This window comes from Aythya fuligula, chromosome 17, assembly GCF_009819795.1.
Source record: "Aythya fuligula isolate bAytFul2 chromosome 17, bAytFul2.pri, whole genome shotgun sequence".
Classification (NCBI taxonomy): Eukaryota; Metazoa; Chordata; class Aves; order Anseriformes; family Anatidae; genus Aythya; species Aythya fuligula.
Genome location: NC_045575.1, coordinates 11,169,691 through 11,178,587, shown reverse-complemented (window position 1 = coordinate 11,178,587; position 8,897 = coordinate 11,169,691).

The window sequence follows — 8,897 nt, the reverse complement described above, 5'->3', positions numbered from 1 at the left end:
GTCAAATCAACAATTGTCCTCCTCCGAGCTGGGAATATGAAATAACCCCAATTATCAAGGAAGCCTTCATAAGGAAACTATGCATTTCCTTGTTAAACATCTTGTTTCTTCGGAAAACTTTTCCAGTCCTTTGCAACTGCGGTGGTCTGGATCAGGTGGGCAGCCGAGTTCCACCACGGCCGCTCTCTCACTCCCCCTCCTCAAAGGGAAAGGGGGAGAAAATACGGTGCAAATGGCTCAAGGGCTGAGATAAGGACGGGGAGATCGCTCAACAATTATCGTGACGGGCAAAGACTCAGCATAGGGAGATAGTAAGATTTATTGCCTACTACCAACTAGACAAGTGAGAAACAAAGGAAAGAAACCAAAAACGCCTTCTCCCCATCTGCCCTCTTCCACCTCCTCCGCCAGAGCAGCGCAGGGAAACAGGGGACTGAGGGCTGTGGTCAGTCCCCGACGCTTTGTCCCCGCCGCTCCTTGTCGGTCACTCCCTGCCCCTGCTCCCCGCGGGGTCCCTCCCACGGGATGCCGTCCTTCCCCAGCTGATCCCACATGGGCTGCCCACAGGCAGCAGCTCCTCAAGCACTGCTCCCACACGGCTCCATCCCACGGGGTCCATCCCTCCCCCAGGAGCAAACTGCTCCAGCACGGGTCCCCCACGCGTGGGCGGCAGCTCCCCCCAGACCCCCTGCTCCTGCGTGGGCTCCTGTCCACGGGCTGCAGCTCCGGCCCGGGGCCTGCTCCTGCGGGGGCTCTCCATGGGCCGCAGCCTCCTCCAGGCCACATCCACCTGCTCCACCGGGGGCTCCTCCACGGGCTGCAGTGTGGAGATCTGCCCCGTGTGGAACCCATGGGCTGCAGGAGGACAGCCTGCTCCACCAGGGGCCTCTCCACAGTGTTCTAAATGAAGTCTCAACTCCATCTGAATTTTGTAATATTTATACTTATATATGATTCCCCATAATGCGCAGCTGCTTACCAGCGAGGGGCAGTTGTGTGCACGGGTCCGCTTCTCTCAGCTCGAGCTTCTCTCCAGCTCCGGTGCGCCCATTTCCAGCGACTTTCAGTACGAGCTTCTCTGAGTGGTTTGCTGAGTTTGGCCGAACCTGTCTTCATGAGGCGATCAATGGGCCTGTTCCCGTCCTGGTCTCTGTTCTGCTAGTCTGTTCCTTTTCATTCCTTCTTTCTGCTTCTTTATTGATGACATAAAGGAAGGCAACACGATGTATTGAAATGTTTTTGTTTGTTTGTTTGTTTTTATCTTGAGGGCAAGCTCCCCTCTTATACCCTTCTCTCCACAGCAGTTCTTTTCAAAGCAACTTTTCATTGGTCAAACAACTTTGAATATAACAACAACAGCAGACACCCAGAAACATCCATGCCTTAAGGGCTGGAGAACACACAACCCGAGACTGCATGGAGTCTCCTGAATCACCCTTCTTTGTTCCCTCTGGACTTTTATATTCCTGATGGCCTCATCGTTAAGGGTCTAATGTTATCTCAACCACCCGGCTTTCCAACCCCCATGGCCACATTCCCAAATCTCCCCCTTCTTTATTAATATCAACCATTTTCTCGACACAAATTACCACTCCATATATAACAATCCCTCCTCTTCTTTTGAATATCGTTAATTCTTGTCTTGTCTTCGAATTTGGCCACGGCCAATTGAACCACGAGAGAATGCCATCGCAATATTCTCTGCAAGATTTATAAAGAAGTTTTTAGCAACTGTTTGAATTCCATATCTAGAATATTTCACCCAACTCATTTTTCCACAGGACGTATAATAATCGTCACTAGCAGCATCACACACATCAAATTTGATTGATCAAAGTAGATAACCAATCCTCTAGGTATATTTCTCAGCTATTATTTCAATCGCTACAATTAGCATCCAACAGGGGTAGCTATGCCCTGATATACTTCTTCAAGTTCCTGTTATGGCTCCCTTTTCACCTGACCCATCCTGGAACCTTCAAATAAGTTCCGAATCCCTGGAACCCTCAAAGAGGTTCCAAATCCTTGGCTGTGCCTGTGTCTAGAGGTGTCTTGCAAGTGGTTAACCCACCCACGAATTCTTAGCTTCAGAACTAAATTCCGTCTCAGTTATACCCCGACACACAATCACACAACCGAATCCACCCAACCGAACGGTATCTTCGTTCAGGTCTTCGCGCGCAGAATTACGGGTCACAAAATAAGAGCTCTTGGTTCTTTACTTGCTTCTTACGTTCAAAATCTTCTTGGACTCTAGTACCGCTATCGGCAAGGGCCACTATGTGGGGCGCCTCCCTTTACCGGTCACAGATCCAAAGTCCAAGAAGATCACGTCGGGGTCACCAATTTGTTATAAACGAAGTCTCAACTCAATCTGAATTTTGTAATATTTATAAAACAAATATTTATAAAAGGTATAAAAGGCACGTAAACAGCGCTGGGTGTGCGGGGAGTCTACGCTCCACCAACACGCACACACAAACATCAAACATTCTGAGTATACAGAACATCGCTTTTACATACTCAACCCAAGTATGCCTATACGTATGTACAATCAGAAAAGGTAACAAACAATCCTTTAAGTTCCATGACTTAAAAGTCTCCATTTTGCATTCCTTTTGAACAATACGTCTCGCTCTAAGTTGTCAAGCAACTCGGTCTTCAGGCCTTATGTATCCCGTTCTTCCTGGATCGAAGAAAAGCTTCTTCTCACAGAAGCCACCCCTATGGCCCCCTGCTACCAACACCTTGCCACGTAAACCCACCAGAGCAACTCTTTCCAACAATAGGATTAAATTATAAGTGCTTGTTCGCTTCTGTATACAATTTTAGGACATTAGAATATTTTTCTGTTCGTATTTCACTCATCTTATGTCTTTGATTTTAAACTATTACTATATATTATAACATAACCCTCATCTTTAAAGTCGGGGCCTCCTTGTAGAGGTCCTCATTTTGAGGGGGATCTCTTGTCTTCCTCTTTGGTCTGACTCGACCATCGTCCCTAATGAGAGGTGTTGTATTATTGTACACTGATGTAGTATTTATCAGGCATAATTTCATAGTACTATAACAACACAGTAAGGGTACTGAAATTGGCTTGCATCTTTTAAAGCTGCCCCCAAACTGAAAACAATCTGATTTTTTGTTCTTTCTAATAGGCTTCCACACTCAAACCATTTTTTCAGAGCTGTTTGTTAAAAGAAAAGCAGTCATAATTTAAGTAAACCACTTCAGAGTCAAATACCCTGGGCTTGCAAAACAGCCATTTACATTGTGTTTCAGCCTTCAAAGCATGGGGAAAAAAACACATCTTTACATACAGAATTTGAGCTGGTGTGGGCATTTGCTGTATATGAGGCAATGAGGTACAGCTGATAAATTGCTAACACTGACAGGAGAAGATTGTCCTTTTCAAAGGATCTACAAAAAAGCAAGCATCATGACTTCTTTGCATCCAAGTTGTAACTGTATACAAGAAGGATTGCAATGAGTATTTCATATTGCAAAACATGTATTTTTTTGTACATAGACAAGCTGTAATATTTCATTTACTTGGGATTGGAAGAGAGACAGCTTTATATAGAGATGTAACAAGTAAAATGCAGTGCTTTAAAAGTGGAAAATATATCTGGCATTTTAGTTTTTCTCATTGTTTCTATTTTCATAGAATCATAATACTAGGAATTACAGCAACAATGAAACAGCTGATGCTTTGAGACACTGGTATCACTGGGAAGTTTCCTTCTCACTTTAGAAGCAAAAAATCCAGTAGCACATCAATGATAACATCAAAACGATGTTAAAATCATGGTTAACTTTTAACCCATAAAGCCCATATGACTTCTCAAACATGTCTTGAAGTAGCATGTCTGTGTAACTAGACATGGATTAGTAAAACTGGAGAATCTTTAAGCCCACTCACCCACTTCTATTGGTAGTACCAGCTGACGTGGAGCACATTCCCACCCCTAAGACACTAAGCTTGTATAGCTGTTAATACCAAATCTTAAATGCTTTTACAATGAAAACTAGCATACAAGATAACCTTTGCCCTGCTCTATCTACCCACAGAAGACACAGAACCCTGGAGAACTGCATCTGATCTACGTTTGACTAGTAGCAAGTTTACCCAAATATTTTTGACTGGACTTCTCATGAGAAAGTTGTCAAACATGCACAAAAAAATGTTATCTTTCATCTCGACTTCTGAATCAGAAGCGTGCAGGTCCACCTGCATAGTGCAATCAGGGTTTACAACAATACTATCAGGAAGCATCATTACCATCAGGAAAAAAAAAAATCATTTCCCCACGGCAGGATTTACATATGCAAGATAAAGAAAGGCTTAACAGAAACAATTGATGTCAACACAAAATACTGAAGACAAGCCTATTAGGAAAATTACTACAGGTTTCCTAGTACAGTTAACAGGCTGCATTCATTGAAGTGAAAATTAGGTGGAGCCAATGTCTTTCATATTCTTCGAATGAATGCCAGTAGCCACAGCACATACTGTGCTGTTCCAACAGTTGAATCTACTATATTTTCCTCAGCCTGCATCATTACTTTTATTTTGGTAAAGTAACAGCCCTTTGGGGAGGGGGGAGAGAAGGGAGAGGAGGTATTTTCCTTCCTGAAAATGTTCACTTTAGAAAAATTAGTTTGACTTCTCTTTCCAATGATTCAAAGATCGAAGCTGAAATTTCTTTAAGTGGTATATTCTTTATTGCAGCGCTGGATGCACGGGGGATCTCTCCGCCTATTGTGCATGTTTGGAGTGACAAACTATCTCATATTTATACAGCAAAACAATGAATATTCTATTAACGCCTATGCATATTCATTACCTAAACCCACCTACTCTCGCTTCGTATGCTAATTAGCTTATTAGTCTTTGCGCTTGCGCAAAGCCTTTCAAGAATTGTGGGCTGAGGTCTTCCGGACGTGGGCAGTGGTCTTTGGGAGGAAGTAGGTCTTCCTCGTGATGCACTTTTCACCTTTTGCTTAAAAAATGCCAGGTAGGAAGAATCAGTTGTTTTCCAAGCTGAGTTGGCTTTCGGCCTAACTGAGGGTCGGCAGATAACAGGATGTCTCAGTTAACAAGATGCTCCAACATAACAAAAGGTTGACAGATAACAAGATGTCATCTATTTTGTTCTCATTAATTTTTAACCACAAGATTTATTCTATTCTAAAGTGATTTTATACAATATCACCAAACACACCTGAAACACTAATCATCAAGGTGTAAAAGATTTGAGGTATGAAACAGATTTGTGTATTTCACAACATATTTTGAGCAGATGGAAACTATAATGACCAGATTAATGGCCCTGAGTCACTCTAGATACAGCCAACAACATGCTGGTTTGCACTCAGAGATCTGGATCTCTATTTAAAAAAAATATGTCCTTAGTGATGTTATTAAAACAGTCCCATTTTTAATGTAAGTGCTACTCAGGTGAGTGTATAAAGTATTCACATTTCAGCCACATCACACAGAGAAGGGGAGGCCAATTGATTCCAGACTATATCCATACTTCTGCACCTCTAAGAAATAACCTTTGAACTCCATCAGGGAAATGTGTCCCTGCAGCCTGTTTGCTTGGCACCTCAGCATACTAGCCCAGAGTGCAAGTGACTGAGCTTTCTGTACTTTCAAGTAACACTCCAAATGCAGATATATAAATCAGAAGTCTGATATAACTCTCAAACACGGAAAATTAAAATAAGATGCAATTAAAATATTCCACAAACAAACCAATTCACACGAAAATTATTTTTGTAGGAGCATAAGAACAAGTCACTTAGTATTTATTGTATATGCACTTGTTGTACTAGGGACAATTCATAATAAATCAGGACCCAACAGGATTCTTTGCACTGAGTTCACTTAGATTTCTCTCAGGCTCCAAGGTTGAATCTGAGGATTTATGTGCCATAGAGGCATCTATACTCAGATTACTTATTTTTAGTTTGGATCTGGTCTGAATATATTGCATATCAAATCAAGCATCCAGTTCTGTAAGGAAACCTAATGCAGACTTTATTCAAAAATTCTTAGAAGGTTCATGACATTTAATTTCAGGCATCTCATTCAGTTTGCCCGTACGGAGAGAGAAGCAGGTTCTGAAGTACACAGAGAAGTCAATAAGCCTCCTGCATTGATTACATGAAAGAGCTCAGGTTCCTCACGTAGATACCCAAGTTACACACTTAAAGCTAAATAAAGTGATATCAGAGCTGTGATTTTCTCCAAGTTTCGAGATAGTGTCTCATTTGCCAGAGAATGGTAAATCCATTGCATTTTTAAATGGAGACAGCAAGTGTCATTCAGAAAAGTGGGAACTGCCACTATGCATTAGGGGAAGTGGAATGGGAGGGGACAGGACGATCAAATAAATCTGCTTACACTGTACATTGTCATCTCACTTTTCCTGAAAGCTGATTTCTTCAAATGAACCTATCAGCCGACATGTGGCAGCCATGGAAAGATGTCGAGGGTACTCCATGTGTAAGCTCAAATAGTCCTCTAATGTCAGAGGTGGTTGACTGCTACAGATAATAGCCAAAGTAGACATCCTTTGGCTCAATGCTACCAGGGAATTACTCATTTTGCACTTGGCATCCATACAGGTTTGAGCAAAACTGAACTGCCATCTACAGAATCACAACTTCTGACTTCTGTTAGGGAAACTTCAGCTGACTAGGTTACTTCTCTAAAGCTTCAGACTGTTCTGTCAGCATTTTGTTCGACAAGACAAACACTTCTCTAAAGAAAACATTACTGACGTGGGACATGATGACTAAGGTCAAATAAAATGTAGCAGTTCCTCCCTGTTACAGCCCACAGGTCATGTTTTACTAAAAATATACATTAATGTATGTACACATATATGAATGTTCTCGTAATAAAAGCACCCAAGTACAACAACAGATATGAATTTCTCCTTGATATGTACTTTGAGTGACATTGCTGTCACTTATATCAGCTACTACTTTTATAGAAAATTCACAAGGCAGATACAAATGCAGTTTAAATATGAGACTTGTTCAATGGCAAGGCTCTTTCCCTCTCCTCTATCATGGAATACACACACTGCTTCATGCAGTTCTCACTAGCAGAATGAGAGCACCTAGTTAGCTCCACATTCAATCTCCCTGTGACACGTAGACCAAACTCGTTCCTAGGGCTGAATATCCATTAAATACATTCAACTTTTGCATAATTTACATAACAAGAGAAGAATTTAAGTCATATTGATATGAGACAGAATACCAGTTTTAATACTTTGTTTCCTGTAGGTCCCTTCATCTGAATAGGTAATACTTACCTGTTATTTGTAAAGTTATTTGAACTATTCTAGAAAAAATAAGCATAAAAAACAAATCCTCTGAACCATCTTTATGACTGCTCTCATGTCAGCCACCTCTACCGTATGCTACCATTTAGTTGTTCAGCTAGCCCTGCAAGCCAACCTCCATTAATTTTCAAGAGCTGTAGTAGTACTCTACTGCCAACTACTTCTACTGTACACATTTCACATCCTCCTAAAACTACTCCAGCCAGTGACTTCTGTCAAGTCTCGTTACATATTGCGCTGTTTTAAATTTAAACCCATGTGATAAAGCATTCTTTGTTGTTCCATAGGACTGCTGTGAACTACAGCTAAGAAACTGTGGCACCAATTACTTAGCTTAGAATGTTGAATATACTGCTGGTGCCACTGAGACGTGAATTGGGAGCATAAGCTTTGGCTGCCAAAAGTACATGTGTAGATGCACTTATATGAACAAAACTGAAAGCATAACTACCTTTGGTTTCCCCAGCAGCATTGCTCATTTGTCCTCTGTTGAAAGTACAGTTGTACTGGCATGGCTGTTTTTTTATACAATTGCTGTTCCAGGATTGCTTTGAATATCTAAACACATACATATTTCATCAAGGGAGTCAGACTTGACTGACACAACATACTGACAGAGAAAATAAAAACTGGCAACTACCATGTATCAGTATCCTTGCAATAACATACATCAATCATACCCTACATCTGTAAGTAATGAAGAACAACATTATTATACAGTAAATAATTAGGGCTGAGTCCATGCTATGTGCATTATAGACAGTTTTTCTTCAAACTAAGCCTATTACCTGTTGGAGTACATTCAATACATTCCTGAAGCACATCTTCCAGTTCCATTTCATCTGAAAACAGCTTAGTCCCTGTGATCTGAGGTTGTCCTGCAACATGAAGCCAAGTCACAGTCAACAGGGACTATCAGGAAAATCACGTAAGAAGTGCACTATTAATCCAAAATGAGGTAATAACATAAACCCATCTGTAATTGAAAGCACAGTTAATTCCACTCTAAATGCCAGACTTTCAAATGAGATGTGACAAATATGAGACAGATGAATGCATTTGGCTAAGAGCTTAATTCTGTGGCTATTCCCAATAACTATTCACAACAGAGCTAGTACAGCAAGAGAAAAACTAGCTTTCTCATAAACAGTTTACTTGGAAGAGCAACATTCTTACAATGTCTCAATTATTGAATACTAATGGTAACACTGCACCATGAGAAGTGACACTATTGGCTCCACATATTCCCAGTTTATTATCTAATATATCTTAATTAACATCTGAAAAGTCATGTGGTTTTCTCCACGGAACAGAAGCAATCGATGTGTTTACACCATCTGATAAGTTATTGAGTGTGGTTGGCTCTGTGCCTACAAGGGCTGGCATGTCACACGAAATACCCATCGACAACACTTCCCGTCACTAGAGGCAGGCTTGTAAAGCACCTTGCTGCATTTGTAGGTACTGCCTTTTTCATAGGCCGCAAAGAACAAGCGTATGAAAATAAGGCCTCATAAAACCAGCTTAAAT